This window comes from Heterocephalus glaber, unplaced genomic scaffold (genome assembly GCF_053883595.1).
Source record: "Heterocephalus glaber isolate CG9 unplaced genomic scaffold, H.glaber_assembly_v1.0 deba00001509, whole genome shotgun sequence".
NCBI lineage: Eukaryota > Metazoa > Chordata > Mammalia > Rodentia > Bathyergidae > Heterocephalus > Heterocephalus glaber.
In genome coordinates this window covers 18839402-18855952 of record NW_028258325.1, presented here as the reverse complement: position 1 = coordinate 18855952, position 16551 = coordinate 18839402, and the positions used below count along the sequence as shown (strand labels likewise).

At 38.4% G+C, this 16551-nt stretch overlaps 2 long non-coding RNA genes across 3 annotated transcripts in view; one reads left to right on the top strand and one right to left on the bottom strand.

Moving 5' to 3' along the window:
* Nucleotides 1-14918, top strand: part of LOC110349682 (uncharacterized) — a 33622-nt gene extending 18704 nt beyond the window's left edge. The window contains exon 4 of the long non-coding RNA XR_015441298.1: nucleotides 5555-14918. This is a non-coding gene — a long non-coding RNA (uncharacterized LOC110349682). The remainder of the gene's footprint in view (nucleotides 1-5554) is intronic.
* LOC110349681 (uncharacterized) overlaps nucleotides 1-16551 on the bottom strand; it is a 45064-nt gene that overhangs the window by 12102 nt on the left and 16411 nt on the right. The gene's annotated exons all lie outside the window — the stretch shown is intronic.

The following is a 16551-nucleotide window of genomic DNA, read 5'->3' as shown; positions in this document are numbered from 1 at the left end:
TCACCACTTTACAAATGGAAGATGAGGGCCTGGGATTTAGCTCAGTGGTGCCGCTGCCTGCCCCACAAGCACAAGGACCTGAGTTTGATCCCTGGTACTAAAAAAACCACACACACACACACAAAAAAATGGAAGATGAAGGCTTAGAGAGGTGATGCTGCTTACTTGTTTGTTTTTTCTTTCTGTACCGGGGATTGAACTCGGGACCTTGCGCTTGCAAGACAGCCGGCAGAACCACTGAGTTAAATCCCCGGCCCAATGCTGCTTACTTGTAACCATTTTATATTTTCAAATGCAAATGTTCTGCAATTCCACGGTAAGCAAAAATGGTTTCTAAATTAAATTTAGACAGAGGTTGCATGAGGCAACAGGAGAGAAAGTGTAATCATAAAGAGATTAGCAGTGGTGTGTTGGAAAGTGTTTATGGTAACAACCAGCTCTGGGATATACCCTAAGTAAATATTGCACTGTGTCCAAGTTTGAGTTATCCCCATGAAGTTGAGCAGCTTGCAAACTTCCAGCTAATTTAACCACCATCTCTCCTGGAAGCTATGAGTAGGGAAATTTAGGGTAAAAAACATCAGTTTAGAGAAAAGTTGAGAGAACCCTGAATGAACTAGAAGGCAAGAGTTGGAATAGCAGAGTATCTGGAAGATAAATGAGAAATGAAGGACATGGGACAATAATAGAGAAGGGGACAGATTTGAGACCTACTGAGGTAAGATGGAAGTCTCACTGGAAGTTTTCAGAATCCACAGGAAGCCCAAGTCACATGCTGTCCCATGGTCCCCAACGTTTAAGGCTATGAGTACACCTGGGGTTTATCTCTGGAATGAAGGAGTGTCAAAGAATTTTCAGCCTGTTTTAAAACTTGCACGAGAATAGGAGTTGGGGAAATGCAAAGGGAAGCCATATTTGTAGGGGGAGGAACTGTGTACCCATCAAGCCTGAAGGACACTGTGAAGCTGCAAGGCGACAATGAAAATTGAGGTCAGATCAGAAACTAAGTGACAGGAGGGACTGTAAGTATCAGATATTTTAAGGAAAGATCTATGAGCAGCAAGGATGCTGGGGGTTCCCTTTGCAAGTCGAGCAGTGCCTAGTGTGTGTGTGCTATGGTTGGGATTTAATATGTACCCCCAGAGAGGCTCATTGCATTGAAGGCTTTGTTGTCAAGGGGCTTTTGAGGAAGTGATTGGATCATCAGACCTCTCACTTAATCAAGTCCATCAATCCACTGATGAGATGATAATTTGATGGAATTGTTGAAAGGCGATAGAAACAGGAAGTGGAATCTAGTTGAAGGAAGTGGATCATGAGGGCCTGCACTTGGGGACTATATCTTATCCCTGGACCCTTTGTTTCTGGCTCTTTCCCTTTTTCTCTGTCTCCTGACCACCATGAGATGAGCAGCCATCCTCTCCCACACTCTTTGACCCTGATGTTTCTGCCTCAGCACAGGCCTAAAGCAATAGAGGCCTCTTTTCTTCAAACTTAAACCTCTGAAACCAAGAACCAAAAGAAATCTTTCCTCCCTTAAACCATTTTGTTCAGGTATTTCATCTCAGTGATAGAGCACTGACTAACACAGTGTGATGGGGGTGGTATTGCTCATCTTAACAGAAGTCTCTACTTCAGGAGAGGTCAGGAACAGTGATCCCTGGTCAGAGTTTAGAAAAGTGGAATAGAAAACAGATTGAGTCACTGGGAAAAGGAAACACTGATTTCTGGTGAACACATTGGCAAAGTTGCTCTGAAGCCTAAGCACAAAGAAGCAAGCACTCTACCACTGAGCTATATCCTCAGCTAAATTTTGTTTATTGATATTGCCAAGTTGCCCTTCCAAATATCTCATGCATTTCCCCTTCTCTATGCTTAACATTGTATGTCATTAATGTTTTTCAATGTGCTAATCTGGTAGGTTATCTCGTTTTATTTTGATACTCTTGTTATTCTTTAATAGATTTATTAGTCACTTGCTGCTCTCCTATGAATTTTGTGTTCATATGCTTTGCCTGTCTCTATTGGGTCATTGGTCTTTTCCAGGTGGATTGCTATGAACTCCTTGCATATTAAAGCGATTAGTCCTTTGTGTACCATGTATTGCAAACATTTTTCTTTCTGTTTCTTGTTTATCTTTTATTTTTTTCCCTATAAGGGGTTATTTGTTTTGGTGGAATTTTTTTCTGCATGCAAATTTCAGAGTTTTTCCTAATATTTCAGTAATAAGCCTTATCTTTAGTGGTTTCTCAATTTCACACCATATTTAGAATGGCTTTTCCTTTAAAAAAATTTTACCCATGTTTTTTTTCTAGGATGGGTGCTGTTGTTATGGCATTTCTTTGAGAGTTGAGCCATTGCAATTCCTTTGGTTAGAAGAAGTGAAGATATAAGTGACCTTTGTAAAATGGTTTTGCATTTTTCACAATACACTTTATTGAAGAAGTGTGACAAAGTATAAAAAAAACCATTGTCTCATTACTGCTTAAGAGGCCAGCTTTATCCTAAAATAATGTTTATATATACTTTTGCTTATTTCTGCACTTGCCATTGTTTAATACAATGTTTCTGTCTTCATATCAGTCTACAGCATTTTAATTATTATAATGTAATGAAGCATTTAAACATTTGATAGATGTATTTCCCCTCATTATTCCTTTTACTTACAGATTGTCTTTATGGCTCTTCTTCCATGTTTGCTTTTTGCAATTAACTTCAGAATAATTTTTTCAAGGTTTTATAAACCTTACATTCTGACTGGCATAACCTTGATTTTATAAATTAATTTTAGGAGATATCTTTTAATATCTTTGTGATAATGTTTATAAGTTTTCAGTTCCTAAAAAAGAGTAGCACATCTATCGATGTAGTAAAGCCTCCTTGAACAAAATAATATTGTGTGTATCAGTCACTTTCTCATCACAATGCCCAACACTATCAACTTGAAGCAGGAGATGTTTATTTTGGCTCATAGCTTTCAGAGGATTCAGTCCATGGTGGTTTGACTCTAAAGCAGAAATGGCATGTAAAAGGGTGTGGCAGAGAAAAGCTGCTAAACACCTGGCAGCCGCTAAGCAGAGAGAGAAAAGGAGCCATAGACAAGAACACACCTGTCAGGGCTAGCATTTAGCTCAATGGCACCACCCCTGCCTCACAAGTGCAAGGTCCTAAGTTCGATGCCCTGTACCAGAAAAAAAAAATACACCCTTCAAGGTCATGCTCTAATAATCTGTCTTCAACCAGGTCCACCTTCCAACAGGAGGTCAGCTAGGAACTCATCAGCAGTCTAATCCACTGATGAGTATAGCATCCCCATGATCCAATCACTTTCCAAACACATGAGACTTTGGGGGGACATTTTAGATAAAAACCATAACATTCCACCTGCAGCCCCCAAAAGGCTCATGTCCATTTCATTATGCAAAATGCCTTTAGCTCATCTCTAAGAGTTACGAAAGACTTAACAATTCTGGCTTTGTTAAAAGGTCCAAGTTGAAAGTCTCTAAGACTTAACTGTGAGCCTCTGTAAAAATGTAAAGATTAAAAAGGAAATTAAATACTTCCAACAGGAAACATTCTCAATCCAAAAGGGAGAAGTAGGGGAACAAAAAGGAATGAGACCAAAGCAAGATTGCAACCCTACAGAGAAAACATTAAATCTTGTAGTTCCATGTCCAGCATCTGGGGTAGGTTGTGGTGAGATACAATCTCCAAAGGGCTTGGGCAGTCCTACCCCTATGACCTTGCTGATTGCAGCCACATGGCCTCTCACATGGGCTGGCTCTACTGGTCAGCTGCAGCTTTCATCAGCAGATATTCCATTTTCCTGGCATCTCCAAATCCCATGGCTGTCCACTACACTTTCAGCTTCATCTTCACAACTTCACACACTGTCTTTTCAAGGTCACACTGCCTGGCCCCTCAAGCATTCTTTTGAAATCTGGGTGAAAGCTTCCATGACCCCATACCTTTGATAGTCCACATGCCTGAAATACCAGCACCATATAGATGATCCCAAGGTCTGACACCAGCTCAAGCAGTAGCTAGGCTTCTCTAGCCCACATCTCTAAACCATTCCAAACTCCCCCTGCAAATTAGTTCCAAAGGCTTCTGAACAACATGGTCAGGAATAGTCACAGCAGAGACCCTACTGCTGGTGTTAAAAGCTATTAGTCAGCTTTTCCCATCACTGGGATACAATACCCAATTTGCACAATTTAAAGGAAGACAGGTTTATTTTGGCTCACATTTTTAGTAGGTTCAGCCTGTAGTCAACTGGCTCCAAGGCAGAAATGGCATGGTGAAAAGGGCATAGTGGATAAAAGCTGCTCACCCCATGGCAGCTGAGAAGTAGAGAGAGGTGAGGATCTGGAGACATAATACACTCTGCCAAGTCATCCCCCGGTGAACCACATCTAAGCGGGCCCCACCTCCTAACAAGTCAGCTATGAACTCATCAGCTATCTTAGTCACTTTCCTTGAAACTTAACCTGAAAGTTAAAAGAGTAGAGGTTTTATTCTGACTCACATTTCAGTCCATGGTCTGCTGCCTTCTAAGAAAAAACACCATGGCAGAGGAGTATGGGAGACGTAGCAGACAGGAAGCAGAGAATGGCAGGAGGAGTCAGGAAGGGCGAAATCACCTTCCAGGTCATACCCACAGTGACCTGCCTCTTCTGACCAGGCCATACCTCTGACAGTGAGTCAGCTATAGAATCCAATTGTCTTCCAAAAGCCCCACATATGATCACATGAGGCTTTGGGGGACATTTTAGATCTAAACCATAACACCAGCAGACTGATCCACTGATGAGGATAATGTTCCCATGTTCTAATCACCTTCCAAACACATGAGACTTTGAGGGGATATTTTAGGTCTGATCCATAACATTACATGATGCGGATCTTCAGTTGAGAACATGAGAACAATCTTTCCTATAACTCTATGGTTGCTCTTTAAATTTATTTTGGCACAAACTACCCCATCAGTTATTTTCAAGGACATACCATGTTAAACAATGAAGAAAAAATGAACCAAATACACAGTCCTTGCTTTGCCACCTTCTTATCAGATGATCATTTCTAATAGGAGAGATAGTTATAAAAAAGTTCAGAATAGTTTAGTGACTGCTATATCATGGGAAATAGAATGTGTTATGGAATATAGGATCATAGAGTTTGGGAAAGAGCTTATTTACTAAGGTTTAGTTGGGGGTTTCAATGAAATGACATGCCAACTGGATTTGGAAATGAGTGTTGGACAATAGCAGTATTGTCTATTCATGTATCTATTAGAGTCTTCTTGTTATTCAAAAGGATTCTTTTAATTTAAAATAATTTATTTTCTTAATGTAAAAGTATTCATTAAATTGTATATTTTATATAAAGTTTTCATTCATGTGAGTAAAATTAGTATAGACATATGAATTTTTAACTGATTTTAATATGATACGAATACTTTCTCAGCCAGTTTTATTAATTTTTGTGGTACAGAAGCTCAAAAATGTTACAGTTAAATCTGTCACTTCCTGTTTAATTTCTCCTATTGTTTCAGTCTTTCAGAAGCTACCATCTCCACAAAGATCGAGTAAATGGGGTCCCATTTTGGCCAACACATTTCAACAGTCACATGGAATTTCTGAATAGCATCCAAAAATGATGAGAAGTGAAAAGTAGTTTTCCATTTTTCATGAGTAAAAGTTAAAATAGAACAGATCCAAGAGAGAACTTGTATATTGTCCCCAATCGTTGATAAGCAATGATTTTCCATATCCACTAACGTTAAAAGAAAATGTGTTTTGCAGCAAAGTAAAAAAATCTTTTTTGGAAGAACTTATTTATGATCGTGGTGCTAGAATAATGGAATAAACTCCAAAATAAGATAAAGGCCTTCAATCCCATAGGTCTTCCCAAAGAAACAGAAATTTTTCATATAATCATCTATATAATGGGGCACAATCTGGAATTTTTATCTTGAGAATCTTTCAAAAGTAAATGAAAAGGATAGGACTGTTGGCAACCAGGCCAAGTCATGGGTTTATGGGCCAAACATAAAGATCTAAAACAGTTGGTCTGCCTCATCCTTTGTTGACAAGGTTAGGTGCTGATTCAGCTAAGTTTCATGATCTCCTCTCAGTATTATTTGATAGTAGTAATCAAAGTGTAAGCCACTTTTTTTTAGCCACTTTCTTAAAAAATAATAATTTTTGTAACAGGTGTGTGATCTTGTGATGTGTATTAATTTATTTTTGGCCTTGGAAAAATGGGCTGTGAACACTTCTTCCCTCAAATTCCCACATAATCATGAAGTTACATTTAAAAACTAAAACTACAGGGAATATAATTTTTTAAAGGTTTAGAAATGCAATGCTGTTTGAAAGTTAGATAAAAATAGTTTAGCACATTCACAAATTCTCAAATTAACCAAACTGTTTTCATAGGGCATGCATATTCAGCACAGAAGTCAATGGTCAAAATCTGGTCTTTAGTGACTTTGAAAACAGACATAAAAATGTATATTTTACATTTTGAAAAGTCTTTAATTGACTACTAGAGCTATGGTAAAAAGAGATTAGAAATTTTTTCAGCTGCATAAGATTTTCAATGAATTCCCTAAGGATGTGGGTGGATATCTTTGATTTTCAGATTGAGTCAATTAGAAGGAAGGAAATGTAGTATCAGGCATTAGAACCTCATTTTTATTATCCAGCACTTATGCAATTCATTTTTTCTCTGAATTGAAAGCATACTTCATAATGTCTTGGTTTATGCAGGTAGTGGCACCCTTAAAGGGCTGGAGCTGCAAGAAATTAGAGGAAGGCTAGCTAGCTGGTCCCTAAATCAGGCTTTAAAAGATGACCTTGTAGGGGCTGGGGATTTAGCTCAGTGGTTTCGCCACCTGCTGTGCAAGCACAAGGACCCAAGTTTGATCCCTGGTACCAAAAAAAAAAAAAAGAAAGATGACCTTGTATAGCTAGGGTTACCAAGGCCCGAAGTCCAGAACTTAACTTAATCAGATTTACCTCAGATTTGGAGACACTGACTTGCACTACCAGATTCTCAGTTCTCTAAGGTTAATGTTAAATAACTGTAAGCAAGTAACACATGGATCTGCTTTTCCTTCCTTGCCAAATCCTATGAAATCACTAAATAATTACATTTTAAAGAATAAATCTGTAACAGTGTGGGGAACACAGTAGACATCTCTACCAATGAGCTAGCGATTTGGAAATATTCCTACAAGAGAGAATACAACAGAGACTATATTTATAAGGAAAAACACTAGAAAATAACATAGCTTAAAACACGTAGGAAGACTGGTTTCAGTGGAGTTCTACCCTCAGAGCCAATGCAATCCACTAATTCATTATTTGATTTCTTTTCATTTCATTTGAGATGGGGTCTTGCTAAGGCTGGCCTTGAACTTACAATCCTTCCACCCCAGCCTTCCAAATAGTTCTAATTCATTCTTTTACTCAACAAATATTTGTTAAGCATCTTTCACGTTCCAGGCACTGTTCTAGGCCTTGAAGTCATGTCAGTGAACAAAGCAAGATTCTTGAGCTTTTGGAGCTTATTTTCTAGTGGGATGAGACAAGAAAAGATACACTTAATAAAGAGACATTTCAGTATGTCAGAAAAGGATGTACGTATAGAAAATGAACAAGTGGATCTGAGCAAGGGAGACCATCAGGGTAGAAAGGTGAACATTCCGTAAGATAGTCAGGGTAGGCCTTGATGAGACAGAGAGAAGAGAGTAAAAACAAGCAGCATTCTGAGGGAGGAGAACTCTAAGCAGAAAGGACAGTGAGTTTAAAGGCACCAGGGTAAGGGACCGCATGTCTGGCATGTTGGAAGGACTTCAGGAAAACCAGCTGGGCACAGGAGAGTAAGTCAGGAGAGCAGATGGAGATGATGAGTCTGACACGTCATAGAGGTCAGGCTGTAGATCTTGTGTGGACTTTGAGTTTACTCTCGGTGAAATGGGGGCAGTGGCAGGGGTACAGGTACACAGGAAAGGAAAGAGAATGCAAAGTTTTCAGCAAAGAGTGATGTGGGTGCCAGGGATTTAGCTCAGTGGTTTCGCCGCCTGCTGTGCAAGCGTAAGGACCGAGTTCAATACCCGGTACCAAAAAAACACCAAAAAAACCAATGAGTGATGTGACCTAATATATGAATATGAAAGGGCTGGACACCGGGTGTATTTTGAAAATTGACTGGGGGGGGGCAATAAAGAAACACAGGAGATTAGTACTCTTGGTAAGAGTGGATAGTAACTCTAACCAGGGTGTAAGCCAACCCAGAGAAGTGATGAAGTGGTCAACTCTGGGTATTTCTGCTGAAGGTAGAAGGAACAGAATTTCCTAATGCAGTGAGTGGAAGGTTCTGAAAGAAAAAGTCATAGGTGACCCATGTCTGGCCTGGCCTACTATTGGATAGGGTTGTCTTCATCTGAAACAGACATCCCATTGGTCTCCATGAGTGTTTCCCCAAGGTCATGTAAGGTTGGGAGGGGGATGGTGGTTGAAAGTTCTCATTTGGATTGTGTTGAGCTTGAGATGTTCGTTAGACATCCAAGTGGAGACGTCAGTAGGCAGGTATCCAGAATCTGGTGTTCAGAAAAGGAGTCTAGCTAGAAATCTACATTTGCAAATTGTTAGTGTATGTATTTATCTGGGTAAGAGAACCACATGGGAGAGTACAGAGAAGAAAGAGAAAAATCATACTAATTTACTAAAGGACAAAAAAAAATCCCAGATCAGGAGATAATCAAAAAAGAGGTGATAAACCTTAAACACTCATTCCTAATTAAAAACAATATTCTTAACAGGACAGAAAGACAAAGAAACCTTATTTACAGGAGGCAAAACTAAAAGAAGATCTCAACATATAGTGAAAGATATATCCCTAGACAAGAGACTTTCTGGTTTCTCCTTTCCCCTCTCAAATTAGAAAGCAAGTCAGACACATTGAACAAGTAAAATAGTACAGTGATGTGTGAAGCAGAAGTTCATCGCCACTGCATCCTTTCAAGCCACTCTGAGGTCACAAATGTTAAGAGCCTGCATCGATCCCTTCACATCTTTTTCACTTCTCATTCAATATTATGGGCATTTGTGCAGACTACGGATATAGAGATGATTTCTATGTGCTTTGCTCTGACAAAATAGACTCACACCATACATTAACAGCACATCAAACAAATGCCTACAGATGCAAGGGTAGATATGGATTGAATGGCAGGTTGTTCTCCTTATATGCTATATGTCATATCCTATATACTCAAACACATGTCCATTTTATACAGGTTTATTATATATACATACTAATGTACATACATTAAAGAATGCCATTATGCTAGCTTGAAAGAAATTTAGACAATTTTCTTCTTCCACCCTTTTCCTTTCAGCATCGACCCCAATCTCATCCCCCTCCCATTGCCAAGTTGGCATAGGCCCTGTTAACAATACCCTGGCGAGCATTCCGTGTGTTTCCCCAAACTCATGTAATCCTAAATAAACAGCGGTTTGTATACAAATATAGACACGTATACAAACACAGATCATCTATACTGGCTTATTCCTGAGAACCAAAGTACACACAATTTTCTGTGTTCTTCCCTTCTCACTCAACATCCCCCGGAATCCCTTCTATTTCTAATTCAGAGTAGCTCTCTTTCCTTCTTGACAGTAGCTGCGTAGCATTTCATGATGCAGATTCACAATTTATTTAGCCTTTTTTTTTTTTTTTTTTTTTTGTACCGGGGATCAAACTCGGGTCCTTGCGCTTGCGCAGCAGGCGGCGAAACCACTGAGCTAAATCCCCGGCCCTTATTCAGCCACTTCTTAACGGATGTATGTTCACTTTGTTTTTAATTTTTGCCAGTATAATTTTACATATAAACTTCTATATTGGTTGCTTTATTTCTATTGGCTACATTCCCTGGAACGTAATCATTGGGTCAGAGGCCATGTGGATTCTTTATTTTAATAAATGTTGCTAGACTATTTTTTCTCAAAAGGCAATAGTAATTGACATTTTTATAAGCAATCCATGTGCAATAAATAATATTGTTCTTATTAATTATTACCAGTGTGGTGGATGTAGAGTAGTATCTCATTATTATTATTTTAATTTGTAATTCTCTGGATACTGGTGAGCTTAGATAACTTTTTTTTTTTTTGGTATCAGGGATCGAACTTGGGACCTTGCGCTTGCAAGGCAGGCGCCGGAACCACTGAGCTAAATACCCAGCCCTAGATAACTTTTAATATGTTTGTTAGCCATTTGGATTTGGTTGTGAATTACCTGTTTATGCCTTTTGCCCCCTTTAAAAATTGGAATAATTTATCTTTTGCTTATCAATTTGCAAGAATTTGTTGTCTCTAAGAAGTATTTGCCCTTTATGTGTTATCTGCATTGCACATATTTTTCTCAATGTGTTTGGTTTTGATATTTTTTGCCATTTAAAATTTTAAATTATGATATAATCAAATGTGCCTATCTTTCATACTTTCTGGGTTTCTGGTTTTAGTTAAAAAGATGTTCTCTGACCCCTATATTTGCAAATAGTCACCTAAATGTTTTTCTAAGACTTATTGTTTACATTTAAGTTTTTAATCTATTTGGATTTTTGGATTTGTTGTAAAGTTGAGGCACAGGTTCATTTTGTTCTAGATGAATAGCCAGTTATGCCAGCACTGTTTATTAAATAAACCATTCTTTCCCACAGAATTGAAATACTACCTTTGTCACATATTAAATTATGATATATACTGAGATCTATTTTTGGATCCACTCTTCTGTTCCACTGATTTGTCTACTCTTATGCCAATACCATGTTGATTGTATTACAGTGATTTTTATCACAGCAGCTTTCAGTTGAAGGCAAGTCTCTCATTATTTATCCTCTACATACTTTTCTTTGCTACTTAAGCATTTCTACCTCCATGTAAATTTTTAAATAATTTTATCTGACTCAGCCCTCAAAAAGAAAACTACTTGTATAACAAATGGAAGTTTGCTATAGCTATTTATTTAGGAGGGTAATTATTATTTTAAATCTGTAAACAGTATTTATTTTTAAAATACCACTTATCACATCTTAGAAATAATAATTTCCCAATATGATTAAATGTCTAGTTATTATTCTAATTCCCCAAATTGTCTAATAATTATTTCATTTATTTGCTGAAGTTAGGATCTAAATATGGCAATAAATTGCAGTTTGTAGTGATAGATGGTAATAGGTGTTTAAAGCTGTTTCAATCTAAGAACTGCCCCGGTGTCACATGTTTTCTGGCAATTTACTGAAGAAAACAGATTGTCCGTTTGCACTTCCCCAGCCTGAATTTGATAATTGCACCTTTGTGGTGTCATTTAATGTTTTCCTCTGTCTCCTGTAGCTCCCATATGTTGGTGGTTCAATCTAGAGGTTTGATCAAATTCAGGCTTCATTTTCTGATAAATATCCATTATATTTGGTGGCACAGAAGGTCTGATTGTCTCTTGTTTAGCACTACTATGACTATTTATTTGTGTGTATATGTGTACACACACACACAGCCACGTATGTGTGTGTGTGTGGTGCTGGAAGTGAACCCAGCGCCTCTCAAATGCTAAGTGGGCACTCTCCTCCAAGCTACCCCCAGCCCACAGTGGTAGGATTTTGATCCCATCATCCCTTCTCTCTGGTAACTGGAGCAGCTTTAGAAATCTCTTCCACAAAGGTGCAGTGGCACCTGGAAGTGCAGTTGATATGAGGAAACATGATAAAGGAGATTTCAGGTGAACTGACTTTCCTCTAAAGGTGACCACAATGCTTTGTTGTGTCTGCTTCATTATGAACTAGAGGACATAGGCATATTGAATGCATTTTCAATCTATTACCTTCATGTTTCCATTTTCTGCGTCAACCTCATCAGATTGACTATTCAGTCAGTTGGACACACCTTAGGAGTTCTTAGACTGAACCAGAGGAAAACTCTCAGATGCTTAGGACAGGTGCATTTCCTGCCTTAGACCCCTCAGGGCTGCAAAGTCCAGGTGTCTACTAGGGCAAATGGTATTGGGACCACCATCTGTGCACTTGGTATGACTGGCTTAGTCACTGTGTCTGAGCTTTTTCAGGAAACAGAGTAGAAAATAGCATTTGTTTACAAGATGGCATGTCATGAGATTACACTAGCAGTTCCAATTCAACTACAGGATTTCTACTTAACTCATTGATCTCCTTTCTCCCACACTGAAATACTGTGGTCATTAACAATCCCAAAAGAATTTCTCACTTACTCCACTTGTATATACCAGTCTCCAAAAACGGTTACCACATACCCAGTGACATTTACGACTTCTGATAGCAGCGAAAGATATTATTTGCATTTTGAGGGGGGAGGTTTGCCCATAGGACATATCCCAGTAGGGATGGGCTATCAAATTACTGTGGTTTCGAGTCACTTTAAATAGGTTCTCTGTGTGTGGCTGAGCCACCAGCCCGATTGCCCTTCGGTTGGGATCATTTGCTTTATTTTGCTTTAAATTTTTAGGGATTTATTTTTAGAAATTTAAGTTTGTGATAAAATTATGTCTCTTCCTCTGTATTTCATCTCTCTCTCTCTCTCTCTCTCTCTCTCTCTCTCCCTCTCTCTCTCCCTCCCTCCCTTCCTCCCTCTGACTCTCTAGCCCCCTCTCATTATGAGATAATAAATGAAATTTTCTGTATTTAGTGAAGAATTGTTTTTTTAATTTATAAAAATGTCCATATTCATTTCCTTAAATATCATTTATCATATCTTAAAAATATACATATCTGTATGCATATACATAACACACATATTCATGCACACACACATATATGGTTTTATGGTTCAGAGTGAGTATACAAGCAAAGTATATTCAGGAAAGTACAGCTTTTGTCTCTGTTACTTCTTCCATGGAAAAATCATATAAAATGCTTTTATAGTTGATTAACCTTCTATTTTTAAAGTATAAGTAGACACAGGCTTATACACATATAGCATACATATACACAGTATGTGTATGTATGTGCATGTATCTCCCATTTCTTAGCTAAGTGTCAGCAAACTATACATTTCTCTCCATCTTGTTTACTCATTTGCCAAAGTGTCCCAAGACCACTCAGTCTCTTGATTTTTAATGTCTCCATCCAGTGGAGCTCCCACCCCATCAGCTTCCCATCAGCCTTGCTCTGGCCAGCCTGTCCTCAGGTAGCCTGCAAGGGCACAATCCAACTGTGTCGCACAACTTCCTCTTCCAGGATATTGACACCATTTGCCAAGTGAGAACTTTCATTTTTTAAATTAAATCTTCCCATCCAAAGACAAGGTATATGAAAATGAAAGGATATTGGTCATATTTTAGAATGTGATTTAATTCTGTCCCAGTCCAAATTCTAAAAGGATTTTAAAAAGAATTTAGTAAACTGGTTAGAAAATTAATATGACAGAAAACTGGCCTGAAGTGGCCAAGATAATTTTAAAATAAATGAAAGCAGAATTTCCCTACTGGATATTGGAGAACCTGGAGTATGGATTTACTTTACTAACACATTGGTAGTCTATTTGCCATGATAAGTCAATGGAGCCCAGATTTGGCTTCCTCCCAAAATAACTATTACCAGACAAAATAAATGCAGTAATAGTTTTCAGCCTTTGGACAACAGGCAGCATAGTGAAGGAACACAAAGACAAGTGTACCCTTAACTCTGCACAGCTTCCAGCCAGGAGAGAACTCCTTACCTGCAGTGTGCTGAAGGCCCATGCAAGCACTGTGTCTTTGTTTTGAGCATACAGAGTGCAGACTCACAGGAAAACAAGGCAGCAAGAATGCATGGAGCGGGGCCAGAGAGTAAAAGGCCAACAAAGAGGGCTCTAAGGATCTGCAGAGGTTTCCCCTTAAGTGCTCAGTTCAGTTCTGGTCAGTTCTTACATTTGTGCTTAGTCAACTCAGGCTACTGTAACAAAATACCAGAGCAATAGCTTAAAAACAAACTCTTATTTCTCACAATTCTGGAGGCTGGATGTCTGATATCTGGGTTTCTGATGGTTAGAATCTTGGTGAGAGTCTTGGTTATGTCCTCACATACAGAGAGAGAGAGAGAGAGACAGACAGACAGACAGACAGAGAGAGAGAGACAGAGAGAGATATTATCTTCCCATTAATCCCATCATGACGATATCACCCTCATGACCTAATTTCTCCCTAATCATCTTCCAAATGCCCTGCCTTTGAATATCATCACATTAAGGGTTAGACTTTCATTATATGAATTTTGGGGCAACTGCAAACATTCAGTCCATAGCAATTTGTATGAGAAAACTCCATGAGGCAAGGATAAGATGATCATAACAGATCAAGCAGAACCATCTCCAAAACTGGCCTTTGGCTAAAGACTGTTCTTCACCCAACTAACAAAGCATAAAGGCAAACTTGAAAAGAATCACATTCATTCCAAGTAACAACTGTGTCTCAGAACAAAGCTCCAAAATGTTGAAGGGAATGAAAAAGAAGTCCAGTATTAAACAGACAAAATTCCAAGTGCTTGGCATCCAGTCAAAGTTTATGAGGTGCAGAAATGATGTCAAGAGTATGGATAGAAGAGGAAAAGGAGATGGATCTGTTTTCAATTTTTATTTTATTTGTACATGTTTGCAGTTCATGTAGTTTACAATTGTCTTGGGAAATGGTTCCATGTACGTATTATAGCATGTTTCTTTCTTTAAAATTTTTTTTATTCCAAATAGGGAAGTGGTCCAAAGGAAAAACCACTAGGAGTAAGGAGAAGGGAAGGGGAAATAAGTAGAATAAAGACATGCCATGTACAGGAACCTTATAACCTCAATAAATACAAACATTATATGCCATAACATGAGCTAAGATTAATATCAACAAGAATGAAAAATGGGATATGGGGAATTGGAGGAGGAGGGAGGGAAGGAGAGGGAAGGGGATTAAAAAAGAAACATTGGGGCCGGGGATTTAGCTCAGTGGTTTTGCCGCCTGCTGCGCAAACGCAAGGACCCGAGTTCGATCCCTGGTCCCCCCCCCCCAAAAAAAAGAAAGAAAGAAAGAAAGAAAGAAACAAGTTGTGGCATGTACACGTAACCACTTCCCCAGATGACTGTAAACTACATGAACTGCAAACATGTGCTAATAAAATAAGAAAATAAATATTAAAACAAGAATATGGCAGAATAGGAGTTTTTGACCATCATCTCCACACAAAGGGATTGATTCTGACTGCAACCCACTGATGAGAGGATGTGCATTTGAGGTTGGGGTCCTAGGCTGGAGAAGTTCCTCACACAGCTGGAGCAAAAAAAATTGGAGGGCAGAAAAAGGAATATGTGAATTTGGGGACATGATATGTGACATTTTCCATTTAGAGAAAAGCAAAACATAATGACAACGACAAAAAGAATGAAAAGGAATAAAAGACCACAGGAGTTACAGGATATCATTAAGAGAACTAATTTATAGATTAAGGGAATTCTGGAAGGAGAGAGGGGTTGAACAGAAATGTATTTAAAGAAGTAATGACTGAAAACTTTCCCAGTCTGGAGAGAGATATGATCATGTAGGTAAAGGACGTTCAAAGGTTGACCAAACAGGTTCTACCTAAAGAGGTTTTCACCGAGACACCATATAATCAAACTGACAAAAATGAAAGATGAAATGAATTTTAAAAGCGGCACGAGAAAAGAGACAAGTCACATAGAAGAGAAAGCGTCCTCCTTTTAGATGTCAGTGGATTTCTCAGCAGAAGACTTGTAGGTCAGGCAAGAGTGCAACAATGTGTTCAACGTGCTACAAGAAAAAACCTGCCAACTAAGAATACTTTATTCAGCAAAAGTATCCCACAGAAATAAAGAAGAGACAAGGCTTTTCCACACAAATAAAAGCCGAGGGAGTTTATCACCACCGGACCTGTCCAAGAAGAAATGCTAAAGACGGTTTTTCAAACTGAGATGAAAGGATGATAATGAGTAGCGTGAAAGCATGCATGAGAGGAAAGGACTCACTGGTGAAGGAAAATATGCAGTCAAACTGAAGTATGCTAGGGCTCTACTAATGGCAGGGGTAGAGCACTTATAACTCACTGTAATATTAAAAGTAGGTACAATAACTTTCTAATGGATAAACAATTAAAATGTAAATTGTGACATCAAAAACAATGTGTGTGGAGCAAAAGTATAGAGTTTTGTTATTTTGTGATTGAAATTAAATTATTATTAGCTTAAATGTACTTTTATAACTGCATGAGCAATGTAAACCTTGAGGTAACCAGAAAGCAAAAATCTACAATAGACGCACAAAGGACAAAAGAAATAAAAGCACACCACAACAGAAAATTAACAAATCACAGAGGAAATCAGCAAGAGACAAAGAAAGTAACAGAGGAACTGAAGAACAGAAAACTACCAAGAACAGAATGAAACAGTAAAACCTCGCTTATTAGTAAATACTCGAAATGTAAGCAGACTAAGTGCCGTAATTTTTTTTAAAAAAGAGTGGCTGTATGGATTTTAAAAA